General features: G+C 38.2%; 1 long non-coding RNA gene across 1 annotated transcript in view; it reads right to left on the bottom strand.

Moving 5' to 3' along the window:
• LOC140272883 (uncharacterized) overlaps window positions 1-13353 on the bottom strand; it is an 858120-nt gene that overhangs the window by 484366 nt on the left and 360401 nt on the right. Inside the window, exon 2 of the long non-coding RNA XR_011907987.1 lies at window positions 12078-12874. This is a non-coding gene — a long non-coding RNA (uncharacterized lncRNA). The remainder of the gene's footprint in view (window positions 1-12077; window positions 12875-13353) is intronic.

Below are 13353 nucleotides of genomic sequence, written 5' to 3'. Positions count from 1 at the left end.
GATTATTACAGGATATAAGCCCTCAGTTTTTTTTTTATTAAATAGTGTATGAAAAACAAACCAAGTCCCCTGTTCTAGTTGTGCATCTTCTTTGAAATGTGTCATTTCAAGCTTAAAATGCACACAAATGGAACTCGAGGGTATGCCTGAAGTGGCGAGCTATTTATACACATTGCCATGAGATGATGCTGGTTTTCCTGCATCGTGGAGTTGCACGTTTCTTTTAGCCACTAATTGGATATAAATCAAGTTCTGCAAGTCTGATCATTTTGACAAATATTTGGTGCTAACTGTAAAGTTTTAGGATCTCAATGTTTTGATCATTCACCTTCTGTTGATCAAGAATATCGATATTAGATTTCATGACAATCCTTTTTCTGTTAGTCTTTAGATGATGGATTAACAGAAATACTCATCGACAGTGTCATCCCCATATTTACATCACTATTTTAGCTACAAAGGACCATAGAGATTATATCCTAAATTGGAAAAGGCCATGACAAGCTAGTTGTATCTTAACCAAAAGGTTCTCGACAGCAAGCTTCTTTGGCTTCTATGCCTTACAATTTACTAAATCATAATCATAATCATCACTTCTCTATAGTGGGAAAGTTGAGGAAGAGAAAGGAAAACTTTGAGGAAACATGAAAGCTGGAGGAGCTCGAGGGAAGACCATGGATAAAGCAGAATATATAGCTGAGCAATGAAACGTTAATATGCCCAGTGTGAATGGCGTGCGCAACTGTGCCCTTTTCTGTTGTATAAGAAAAACTACTGATAGCCTACTTATAATGCACTGTGTAAATCTGTTTAATACATTTTAACTAAATCAAACTTCTACCCCAGGCAGTTACATATTTGTAGAATATCCTGAAACATAATTTACACAAAGCCAGCTGGCTGTGGGACAATGAAAATATCTGCAAGATTTCTTTATGAAGAAAAACCAAAGCAGACATTTTCTTTCGGAAACAAGCAGTGAATTCAACTGCCATGAGCTGGAATGTTAACTGCTTTGTGGTGCTTGATATTTATAATGTGTTCGACACAGAGAGTGGGCAGAATTGGCAGACGTGAATCAGGAAAACTGGTGAAGAAAGATGGTATAGAGAAGCAGAAATATATGAGCCAAATAGTTATTTTACAAGTACAACTAACCAAGATTTATCACATTTTCTTCACTTGTTAGCATTATGAAATGACTACTTTTGATCTTTCTATAGACTTATAACAGCAGAATCTGCTCTCATTATCCTAAAAAAAATATTGAGGCTTAGAGGTAGGAGAACGTAGTAGATGGTCTATTCAGGGCAATGAAAAATGTTGTAAAAGAGGAAAGGAAAGATGAGGTGACGAGGTCTGGTGGAGAAGAAAAAGCACTACGCTAAAAGCTAAAAGAGGACCACAAGTGACAGCCAGGTTCCCATATCCTATAATTATAGCTCTACCATGATTTCCCCTCTCCTAACCTCCTGTCCTGTCATCCCTACTTTTAACCCCCCACCTTCACACTTCCTCTTCCTCACAATGCACATTATCTTGCCTCTAACCCTGTCAGCTGTCATTTTCATAGCTCTGCTCCTCTCGCCTTCGCCTCCTCCTCCTGGTGAGATCTGGGTCGCTTGACATTTGTACTCACCCATGGGAAAGGCTCTCCTGCCAGGTCCCCAGCAGCTTTGTTCCATCTCCAGACTGCAAGAGGTCCTCTGTTTTGTCACACACAACTGCTCCAGCAAGGCAAATATTGAAATACGATTCAAGCTAAGAGGGAAGCTTGCTGGAACATCCAGCTTTGCTGTTTGAGGGGTAGAACGTCTAATGTTTTAATACAAATATTATAGCACCAGCTGTAATCCCTGGTTGAGCTATAAAACACTAAACAAAGTACTGGTAGAGCAATATTAGCTCATTTATTTATTCAGTTAAGAGAATAGTCAAACTAATTATGGGATTTGATTTTAATATTGAAGCAAAAAACAACAGCAAAAGAGTTTCAGCTTCCCATTTAAAGTAGAGAAAATGCAGCATCATCTGATGTTAAAGCTAGTTGGTGATAAGGGGGAGGGGTGATACCTTGTAAAGTGATAATGTTCAAATAGTGATTTCCCAGGTCTCAATGACAAACAGCAGTTTGAAAGAGTCTTATGACAAAATTCAATTTGAAACATTTTTTTCTTCTTTCTGTTAAGTTCAATTATCTTGTCATCTTTGGTAAGTATCACTTTCACTTTATCTGATATTGGTAATTCCTCACTTGAACATCGATTTTTCTTTTGTTTTGAGCTAACCCTGGCCAAACACAGGCAAAAAAGACCTCCAGTATGCTCACTTTATCTGAAACATGTGTTTGTTTGCTCTAAGCCCTTCCAGAAAATAGGATAACAAACCAATGAATATCTCTATTCACATACTAAAAGTCAGACAACGTACAAACAACAGCTTTTAAGTGGTGAATCAATATTTCACAAAGTCTCCTGTGCTGCGCCTTCGGCTGCAAAAGGCCTTCACCAAACAATAGTATCCTGACCTGCATTATTCATCTCTCTCTCATTCAATCCTCTCTAACTCGGATACACAAGGGATTTAACTTTCCCAAACTAAACTTCAAATAAGAGAACATATGCATCTCCGTCCTTGAATGTCTGCAGTATTTTGAGTTGCCTTGTACATCCCCTAATACAGTAAAGCTAACCACTTTTAAATAATGCATCACAGCCAGAAGACATTATCGTGCCAGAATCCCTTTGGTTTGATAGATTTCCAATAAGTAAAGCAAATACAGCTGATTGGGATTTTTTTACAGTCTAATCTTATTTCTGTTATTTCATATATATCTTAGATGGAAAAACTCTCAGCCAGCATGTAAGCCCGTCATAAATATGTAGAAACCACTCATCTAAAATCTAACACAGATCTATTTTTAGAAGTACTCCAATTACCTTTAAATTTAACTTTGAGTATCCAATAAGCGTAAGTTGGCTTTTACAAAATGGCTCAACTACACGCAGAAGATTTTTAATGAACTTGACATTTGATGCTTCATGGCTTTTAGTAGGTTTCCCCTAATGTCTTCACATAACGTGTAATTACACAGACTTTAAATAATGTGTGTGCAAAGGTTCCAAACAAAGGAGATGAGGATCACTCAGCCTCAATCAGTGTATTATCTCTGCGTTGGAACACTGCTCAGGCTGGATCTTTAATAGCCTCTGTATGAGACGTGTGGCTGATTGCTCATTGATTAGAGGTGAATGAGGGCAGTGGATGTCAATCGCTATATCCAAAGGGACTTTTAAGATGTGACATCCAGAAAAAATGATAGTACCTCATTTAACAGTGAATATAGAACCTACAAAAACTCGGTGCTAAAATCACACCTTACTGTGAAAAGAGCATTTTCCCCATATGATAGTCAAAAGAAGTAACCACAGGGATAAAAGAATAAAGTTTTTGCGAAATGTCATTGATCAATCACAACAAAATACAGTGAAACCCTGAATCCAAACCAGGCACAGGCCAATACTTGGGTGCAGAATGTATCTTGAGTAAGTCACTCTCCTGTTGCTGTGTGTTCAAGCTCTAAAAGTGTGCAGTAGTCCTTGTTGCAATTGCAGAGAAAAGCTCTAGAAAGGTTTTCGATGGGATTCCGGTCAGGAATAACTGCTAACAGCTTTACAACTGTCCACTTTTGTCTTTGCAAGCACACGTTTGCTGCTTATCGATGTCCACTTTGGGGTGTATACCGTTTATGATCGTTGTTCCTTTAAATAGGAATTTTTATCTTTCTTTCTGTAGAGGTGTCTTCATGGGTCTTTGCTCATGGAGCCACGCTTGGCGAAAAGTGCATCATATGGGACAAATTAAAACCACCACTTCAAACACATCTGTTAAATTTCTAGATAGATTTTACACTGTCGAAACATGGATTTTAAGAGCTTTGGCGATTGTCTTGAAGTCTTTGGAATTGTTATGGCTTTTAATACAAGCATTTCCTGTGCTCTGAGTTCAAATTAGTTTTTCTTTTTCTCTTGAAATACTTAAAAGTTAAAGGAGTGCCATTAATTGTGCCCTGTGCACTTCTTTTTCTTTTGTATTTTTTATAATATGAAATATTTTGTCAGTGTTAAACAATTTTTTATTTGCATTTGTGTCTGTTTGTGATTTAAGGTCTGTTCCACTTCTTCTTAATTGATTCTGATGAAGACAGTACCTATGTAACAAGTCCCTGCTTCCTCTCAGTATTACTGTATCCTGCTTTATAAGACACTAGGAGAATGAGAGATGACTTAATGTCAAAAGAGTTCTGTTTGGAGGGCCATAGCAGAAAATGAGGGAGGATTCAAAGTCTAATGGTGACTATAATGGACTGTAAACAGGATCTTCTCAATATCAATAGAAATTCAACAGAAGCTAGCTAGCAGTTGCTTGTAAGGCTCATCTGTTAATGCAGTGTACTTGGGTGATAAAAAATATCCTGAGGAGGATTGGAAAGTCAAAATGTCCATCTAAGGAACATGTTTCCAGCAGATTGAAAAGGGGAGAAAATAACTGCAGGAGCTAATAAAATACACCACAGTCACATATTTGTCTGTACTGTAACTGCTATCAACACAGGAAGGAAGAGTAAGTTAATCAATATACAGCAGCGTGATGTTGAACTTTCCACCTCCACACACTTAAAGCACCCTAACCTGGTTGATTAATTTAACAGCCCCCTAAAGTGAACTCTTCAACTGGGAATTCCATCCAAATGTTTAATTCAGTCACCATAATTTATTCAAGTAACTGTATGACTAACAAAGAACACTCACGTTGTCTTTCTCACACACAAACCCACAATATGAGGCACTCGGCACACATATTAACAGGATATGGAGTGAAATGCCAGCCCTCAAGGATGGCAGGGTGTCAGAAGGATGTCCGACACATCATGCTCAAAGTATGGCTATACGCTGCAGATTTTTTCTGTATACGGGTACAGCGGTTCACAGTGTCTGCCATGCAATGAGTAATTCTGGGATGATTTAAAGCTTTGCAATCAAAAACTGTCAAAATTCTGAAAATAGGCTGTAGACAAAACTGAAAAACTATGCCCCAGTATAAGCTTAGATTTTGTCAAAGCTAATCCAGATTATTCCATTGTGGCTCCCCCTCAAATTCTATTAACAGCCCAAGCTGCACAAGTACAAAGAAGTAATACATTTGTCAAAAACATCTTAACTCAACACCCATTTACTGCAGTCAGCAGTCTGCTAATGAAAACCTTTAACAACCCCACACAGAAAAAAGCCTTGGAACATTTTTTTTTTGCATTCATTTGAGTCAATAATAATTACATTTTTTTTTTTTACTGACCCCATAGTTTTTAAAATATAGCCCTCTACCAAAAGGTTGAGCTGTTGTTTCATGGTTAAAGTACCGAAATTCATAAAAATAGCAAAAACGGGGTTAAAAAAACTTCTTGTTGTCAAAGTTTTATTTCTGGTGTATCCTTTTTGGTTTCTTTTTCTTGGTTCTAGTCTCTGTCTCCCTCCAGTCTCTCTGAGTTTGGTCTACTCTTGACTGCCTCTGGATGTCCTCAGCTGCCTTGGTCTTGTTCCTAGATCACCATGTCAAAGCCTGTTCTCTGTTGCTCATCACTCACTTGCATCCAGTTACCTAATCACTCATCCCAGTTTATAGTCTGTCCCCCTTGGCATTCATTGTTTATTGACATATCCTTTCTATATATCTGTCAGTCAGTCTTGTTTCCCATTACTACGTTGTTTATAGTTTTGTTTTGTTTTTTAGTTCGGTGGTCTCAATCACTTCTGTGACCTTTTCTTAATCTTCACCATTCCTTCTAAACATTCTTTGAAATGTCTTTAAATGTGTGCATTTATTATTTAAATACAATTATTATTTACTGTACACTGGATTTGACAAAAATGTGAAACTTCCAGTATATCTGACACATATATTCAAATATTGTGTGGCTACATATCTTCACTTTATTGTTTTACAGTATTCTAATTTTAAAGTTTTACAGAATTTATGTGTTTTTCAGTGAAATTTTGTGGAGAATCTCCACTCATCTGCTTCGCATTACATTTCCTTTTCCTGCTAGATGTCCTCTTGATATAGGCTACTCAATTTTCATGTCCGCAGTGCTTTCTTTTTCAACTGAATTGTACTGATTACTCATTGGCTGGAGCTGTGTCTCCCATATTCAAGCAACCCAGAGCTGTGGCTCTGTTAGCAGACTGTGTTTGCTTCTGATTTTGCTTTAACTTTTTAACACTGTTCTTCCTGAATGTTATTCTTTTAAGGGCCTTGCCCTTTTACTTTGTATGCTGTTTGTATCACTCCACTCAGATGCATATTTCATTTAACGCAAGCACAGAAAACAGTGAAGCATGGTAATTAGAAATACAGTTTAATCGGGAATAAACAATCTGACTGTGACATTTTATCTGTTCTCCTTTGACACCATTATAAATGGACTGACCCACTACTTCCTACAGTGGCTGTTGATCTTGAAGTGTAAGTATGAACATGCCTGTGTAGTTTTGACTCTTGGGGCTGATCGGTGTTATGGATGGATGGACACAGTGCCCTCCTGTCACATGTCTACAGTAATCGCATTCATGAACGCACACTGCTGCTAATGCCTCTACAGTGCCTTGCTGCTCTCCTGCTGCCACAAGCGGTTTGAACCACACTGACAAGGATGTCTCAGTTTGGTTTTAATACAAGTAAAAGAGACTGGATATCCTCATAGATTTGGGGAGCCTTCTTTATTTTCTTACATTTTATAAGAAAGATCATACATTGAGCAAGTTTGTAAAGCATCAATTAGGTACAGCACTGTGAATCTGAACACTCACCTGGTGGAACATCATAGTGAATACCTGAATGCTAATACAGCTAGCACTAGCAAGAACAGCGCCACAAAACACAAAGACACGGATGTTAAAGAGTCTTTCCAACCACAACCCAATCAAAGCTCAGTGAGGTCGGAGATAATTACAGAATCAGTTGCCCAATTTCTTGTTCAAGCTTTGAAGACTTCCAGTGTGGTTTAAAGGGGCAGTTTAGAGGACATGGTACCGAACATACAGTCGAGCTGTGTTAAAAGATACCAACTACTCTGTAATAGATAATTGTGTATCAGTCTCAAAATCAAACTAGAAATATCAAATGCATTTTCCTCCCATGCTATGAAGGAACAAAATACTTTTGATTCCCTTGTCTTTTATTGAAAATGTATTTTTGAAGGTTGCTAAACAACACCACATTTCTAGAAATTACTTGTTTAAATTTACAAAGAAAAATTTATATCTGCATGAAGCAAAGACTAAAACCTGTAACGGACTTCACCAAATCAAGCCAAATAATTGTTAAAAATCCTAAAAATGAATGTATCGTCCTCTGAATCGTATCACACCCTGTGAATCATGAGATCATGAGATCAATATATATATGACAATTATGTGGTTCAACAACAAAAAGCCACACAATTGCTGGTACACAGAGCACCCCTGATGTTAAAGAATATACTTCTGAAAATAACTGTGCTGTTGTTGTCATGAACATCCAGAAGGCAAGCATGCAGTGACGGTCACAGGTCATCTGCACAAGCATTTCAGGCACTGCAATGTGATACACATCATTGTCTGTATTCTCATCCAGGTGTGATGAGATGAGAATGTGGGCATGATCCATAGTACTGACCAGTCTGAGGGACCCTGTGAAAGGAGAAAGCTGCATTTAATGAACATTATGCCTTAGGGTCTGTATTGAATATAGATCAAGAAGTCATACCTTTGAATGAACTAAAGCAGTTATATGACAGAAAACTAGCATGTTTTGCCTATTTTCGTCCTCTACAGGGCAGTGCCTCTTTAGTTATGGCTGATCCTGTTTTGCAGGCTTCTTTTGGTCCTTATGTATCAGAGCACGAGAAACATGAGCAGTTGTGAATGATGATCTTTGTGGTCCAGCATTGTGATGTTTTTGTTCAGCAGGGATTTTCTGATGGGTTTAATCAGGTCAGGAACATTTTCTATCTTCAGCCCAGTTTTTGGACCATATGAAGCAACACATGATGAACCAACTGTGCCTGCTAATGAGGACCTTGTGGGTACACATTCCTTTCAGGGTGTGTTTGTATGTGACCATGTGTTTCTGCTTGTGTAGGCAAAAGAAAAGCACACACTGGCCAAACTACTGGGCTTGCAAAACATGCACCACCTCACATGGCCCTCCAAAAAATGATAAAACACGTGAAAACCGTGCTTTGTTTAATGGTATGCGTTAATTCTTAATTCTCTCCAGGGCTGAGCTCTTGTAATGGCAATTACAAGTGTCTCTGTAAGGATGAGTTCATGCATACCTATTTGTGCATGTGTATTTTTCTGGCAAATTGTTTTTTAGCTGGGCCAACTGGATAACGTTACTCCGGGCCAAGTCATTAGCCGCTGAAATAAAGCAGCTTTGTTTTACTGTCATGGTCCACAAAATTCTATTTAAAACCCGGCTCCTTTCCAGAAACCGACAAAAAGGGGACAAAAGAAAAACCGAAGACGATTACTTGGAGTGCAGTATCTGAAACAAACTGCTTCTATGCCGACACTGATCACAATTAACCGGGGCCTCCTCGAGCAGAACATGGCATGCTCATTTCAAACATCAATTGCACACAGCCCACGACAAAAGCGTTTATTTGTGTGTTGAGTAGTGGACACAGTAATGAGGTTGCATTTTCTCTGATGAACAAGGGAGCAAGAAGAAAGATGTAGCTGACAAAGAGTAGAGAAAATGCTATAAATAAAAAAAAAAGGTCCTCAGGTTGTTGTGCTCAGAGAGGATAATCTGATTGTGAGCTGCAAAGTTTCCCAAGTTTTTAAACTCAGTCGGGGTTGATCAGAACTTCTGATAGCCTGCAAGAAAGAAAACAGAATTAGAGACGGATGAAAAGTGGGCACCCTAAAACTTTTGTTTCTGCAGAAATCTCTCCTCTTAGAAATGGACTTTATTCTCATTATTCCCCTAGGTCTATTAAGAGGAGTGAGGGAAAGTAAGTCCTCACACGGCACATTGTCTCTATACCAATTATTGGCTTATATCCATCTGTCAGTCACACACACACTCTTAGTCTCTGCCCCCTCGCAGTTAGGCACCCAAACGCTCATCCATTACCCTTTCCAATATGTCTAATGGTCTGCTTGCAGTTAATTTCACCTCTCTGGGGGTCTGTTGGATTATTCAATATGCTATCAGGTAGGGCTGAGGGAAACTGAAACCAAAAACCTTGAAATCTTTTTAATCTCCTTTCTTTTTCCTCCAATTCTCTTTTCCTTTCTATTGTTTTTATCATGGAACTTTTGAAACACTTGGACACACATTTATTCCTGCTATTTTAATTGGCTTTAGCAAACACTTTCTGCTGTTTGTCATATTCTTAAACCTGCTTGTGTAATTCTATTAACTATCAATTGTAACTATAATTTGGTGATGTGCAATGCCGAGGGTGAGAATGCTGTTAATGTGTACCTGCTTCAGTGAAACCATTTGAGGCTATTGACTGATCTCTAGTGGCAATATAAGGAATGACAACAAACAGAACTGGGGCCGGGAGGGGCGCAATTGGTCTCACAGTCAAAAAGCAAAGAAAATTTCTATTTTAACTAGATCCAAATCATATTGTGAAGTCATGGGCCACTAAAGTAGATACAGTTTCTATTCACGGTTGTGACTCAGTTTTTCCACAAGACATGTTGCTATTTTTTTCCCCTATAGTGGTCATGGAAAATGCCAACTCAGCATTCACAATATCTGATCTGAATATCTGAGATCTGCTGACTTATGATTGTGTTTTCCGTGAGTTGACTTCTTTTTCTTCATGAAGGATTTTAGCAGAACAACATGTCTTACCTCTGACTTGTTCATTTGCTTTGGACTCCTTTTCAGAGATGACTCATCAAGCCATGTCTTATTTTATCCACTGCTCACCAGACCGCCACCTTTATTCTCCACACGTCACCCACAGACATATTTTTGCAGCCCAACCACGTTACGTTTTTAAAGACGAGACTTTGAAACTCCCTGATCACGCCTCAGTCTGACATTTTCACTGAAGTGACTCAGAGTTGCTTTTTGCCATTTTTTTTTCTCTCCCTGCAGTTTGTCCTTACATTTCAAATGAGAGGCACAGCTGTCAAAGATAAGGCGTATGAGGATGACATCTCTCTCACATTGCCTGGCTCACGATGCTTTTGTTGCTGCTCTGCTGGCTGCTTGAAGGGCTTTCATGGCCCTTCTATCTCATAGTACCAAACAATCTGCAGCCCATAGGTTGCTTTGATCTCCTGGAGCAAAAAGCTGCCACAAAAATGCAGATAAGGCTGACATGCAGAGGCACTATACTTTATATCCTGACTTTTTTTGTGTGTGTGTCTAACTCAGATTTGCAATCGTGAGTTGAATTTCCAAAACCAAACCAAAGCTGCCTTTAGAAAGTTAAAATTTTTCAAAACGAAGCAAAAACTCATGAATGCATAATGACAACAGTTTTGAGAGGTAAAGTTTCATTTATCTTTTATGAAAGCAAAACCTGATTAGGAAGTGCGCTTTGTGTGAGGAACAGAGAGAGTTCTGTGAATCCTTGAGGTCCTTGAGACAAATAATAATGGTAAGCCACCACTTTGCAAAGAAAGTTTTAGCTACCCTCAAAACATATTTGTAAGGGCTTTCCCCACAAGTCAGACACACCCAGGACTAGAAAATACAACCATATGGCTGTATGTCTTCTATATGGAATAAAAATGGGTGAGAAAATGCAAATCTCCTCTTCAATAGAAATGTACTCCTGTTTCTCAACAGAAAATAACTTCCAATGACTGAAAATCACAGGCATATGGTTAAATTGATCAAAGAAGACAAAATCTGACAGTAAAATGATTGAAATGCTTAAAAACAAGGTCAAACGTCAAAAATACATTGGAATGAATTGGCATATTTTCCCATTTACATTGGAGAAAACGGCCACTTACTCTTCTATGATGGGAAACAGGTTCAATGAGATTTTTAGAACAATGTGTGGTGCTTTCAAGACCACTTTTTTTCCAGGAGCATCCGTGCATGTTTTTCAGTATGACAAAGTGCAAAAAACCCATTCTGCACACATTACCAAGGCATGACTGCAGTTGCAAAATGTGTCCAATGGCATATGTGTGAGTTGCAGGAAGAAGGATTAAATGAGACCTGAAAGGCTTTACTGCTCTGTATCCTCAATGTCGGAATGCAAAATGGATGTAAATTAAAGTGAAGTTGACGAGACAAAACAAAAAATATCTTGGGTAAAGTTAAGTTTCAATATTGTCCCAGCTTTTTCTGATTTGGTATTGCAATTGCATGTATGTCTCAAAGCAGCATGTGGTTCTATAATGTGTAATCCAGGAAATGTTTAGGTGAAAAGTAGAGGTGCAATCAGTGCTGTCAATGACATATTATGTGATTCTTTTGTATGCATGAAGATTGTGATAAAATTCAACTCAAAGCAACAGATGTAATATAATATTGTACAATAAGCTGTATGGCATTGAGGATGCATAGAAATGCATAACGTACTGCATATAACAAAATACTTATTGTTACAATATAGAGTGCAGTGAGAATATACTACGGTGTTGTCTGTGACAGTATTTCTGTGTATGGAAAGTCAGCTTTCGCAGTGTTCAGACAAACTTGGGTAAATTTTAACGTATTTAATTCCATTGTAGCATATGTTGATGATGACACGCAGTACAAAAGCAGTTACCAAACATTTCATTACAACTTGGACCCAGTAAAACCCACCAAAATGTAAAAAAAAAAAAAAAAATACTTATGTTTCTGGTAGTTTATAGTGAAGTCATCAAGACAAACATCAACAACATGATTTGAGCGAAACTAGGACCATAAGGATTACTCATTTTTTTTCTCTCCTTGAATAAAAACGGATACATTGTTTTAATATATTACAACACTCAAGACACAACAAGAAATATATAAAAACACAACACATGAACTTTGAACATTGAACATTGCATCAAGACACTTTTTAAGAGGAGGATCTGTGGCACATTTATTTCCTCACAAAGATTAGCACATTTTTCACTCTGAGCTGGGCACAGATGGTTTGGTGGGTTCCCATGGAAACGGTAGCACTTTGCTGATGTGTGCTGTCTTACTATAGATGGCGCCATAACCATTGCCAACATCATGCCAGTTCTTGCACTCACTGGGCTCTGACTTCTAAAACATCAAATTACACATAGCTTGTTTCCACATTAAATGCTGGAAATTACACCTAAACTGGAGAAATGTGAAATATTTGCCAGCAAATACCCACTCGAATGTGACATTTGGCAGGAGTTGGACAAGCTGGTCAAGGGTGTATATAATAAGTCACAGAGAAGAATAACTAAGTCAGGTAAAACAGTGTAGTCAATCTTTTAAACAATCCTTTTTTTTTTTTTTTTTTAAATCAATCAAGCTTCTTTGACAGGAAAGAAGTGCTTCTTGGGATGATCAGTCCGGCATGAGAGAATCAATGTGTGTCATTCAAACATAGGCATTAATGGCTGTAAAGATGGCTTGGAGAATAATATATTGTTTACATCTTTCAAACAGTGGAAATTTTCATCCTGTCAAGTGAAACAGAAAGTATAGTCGTCTTCCATATCTATGGTTTTATCTATTTGGACCGTCCTTAAAGGGTTTTTAGAATGACAAAAGTACAAGCTGATCAGATGAACACCCACACAGGACATGTCCAATTGTGTCATTATTCATTTAACAAAAACTGAGCCAGATTGCAGAAGCAGTGTCTAAAAACCTCTGTCCACCTTGACTGATTCCATAAGAATTAAAAGGGTAAGAAGCAGCCAGGCGCTGCCAATCAAATACACTTAATTAATTCATCAGCAGCAGTTGTGAGCATCTCTAAAAAAAAAAATTAAAAGCAGAAGTTTTGTCCGTTTGCTGCTCTGGAGCTTTCAGGTGTGTGTTAACACAATGCAGAAGGAAAGACATCAGGAATGATCTTAGAGAAGCAATTGTTGCTGCCCATCAATCTGGGAAGGCAGTTTTCAAACTACTCTATGGAGAGAAAGATTATTCACAAGAGGAAAACATTAAAGACAGCTGCAAATCTTCCCAGATAGTGGACCAGCAAGTTCACCCCAAGGTCAGGCTGCGTAATGCTCAGAGAAGCCGCAGAGCTACATCTCAGACTCTACAGACCACAGTTAGCATGTCAAATGTTAAAGTTCATGACTGTGCAGTTAGGGAAGGGTTGCAGGAGAAAGCGTCTTCTCTCTAAAAAGAACA

This window comes from Leuresthes tenuis, unplaced genomic scaffold (genome assembly GCF_036924035.1).
Source record: "Leuresthes tenuis unplaced genomic scaffold, fLeuTen1.0.hap1 SCAF_1, whole genome shotgun sequence".
Classification (NCBI taxonomy): domain Eukaryota; kingdom Metazoa; phylum Chordata; class Actinopteri; order Atheriniformes; family Atherinopsidae; genus Leuresthes; species Leuresthes tenuis.
The sequence above is the reverse complement of the archived record's forward strand: the minus strand, read 5'-3'. Positions and strand labels throughout refer to the sequence as shown.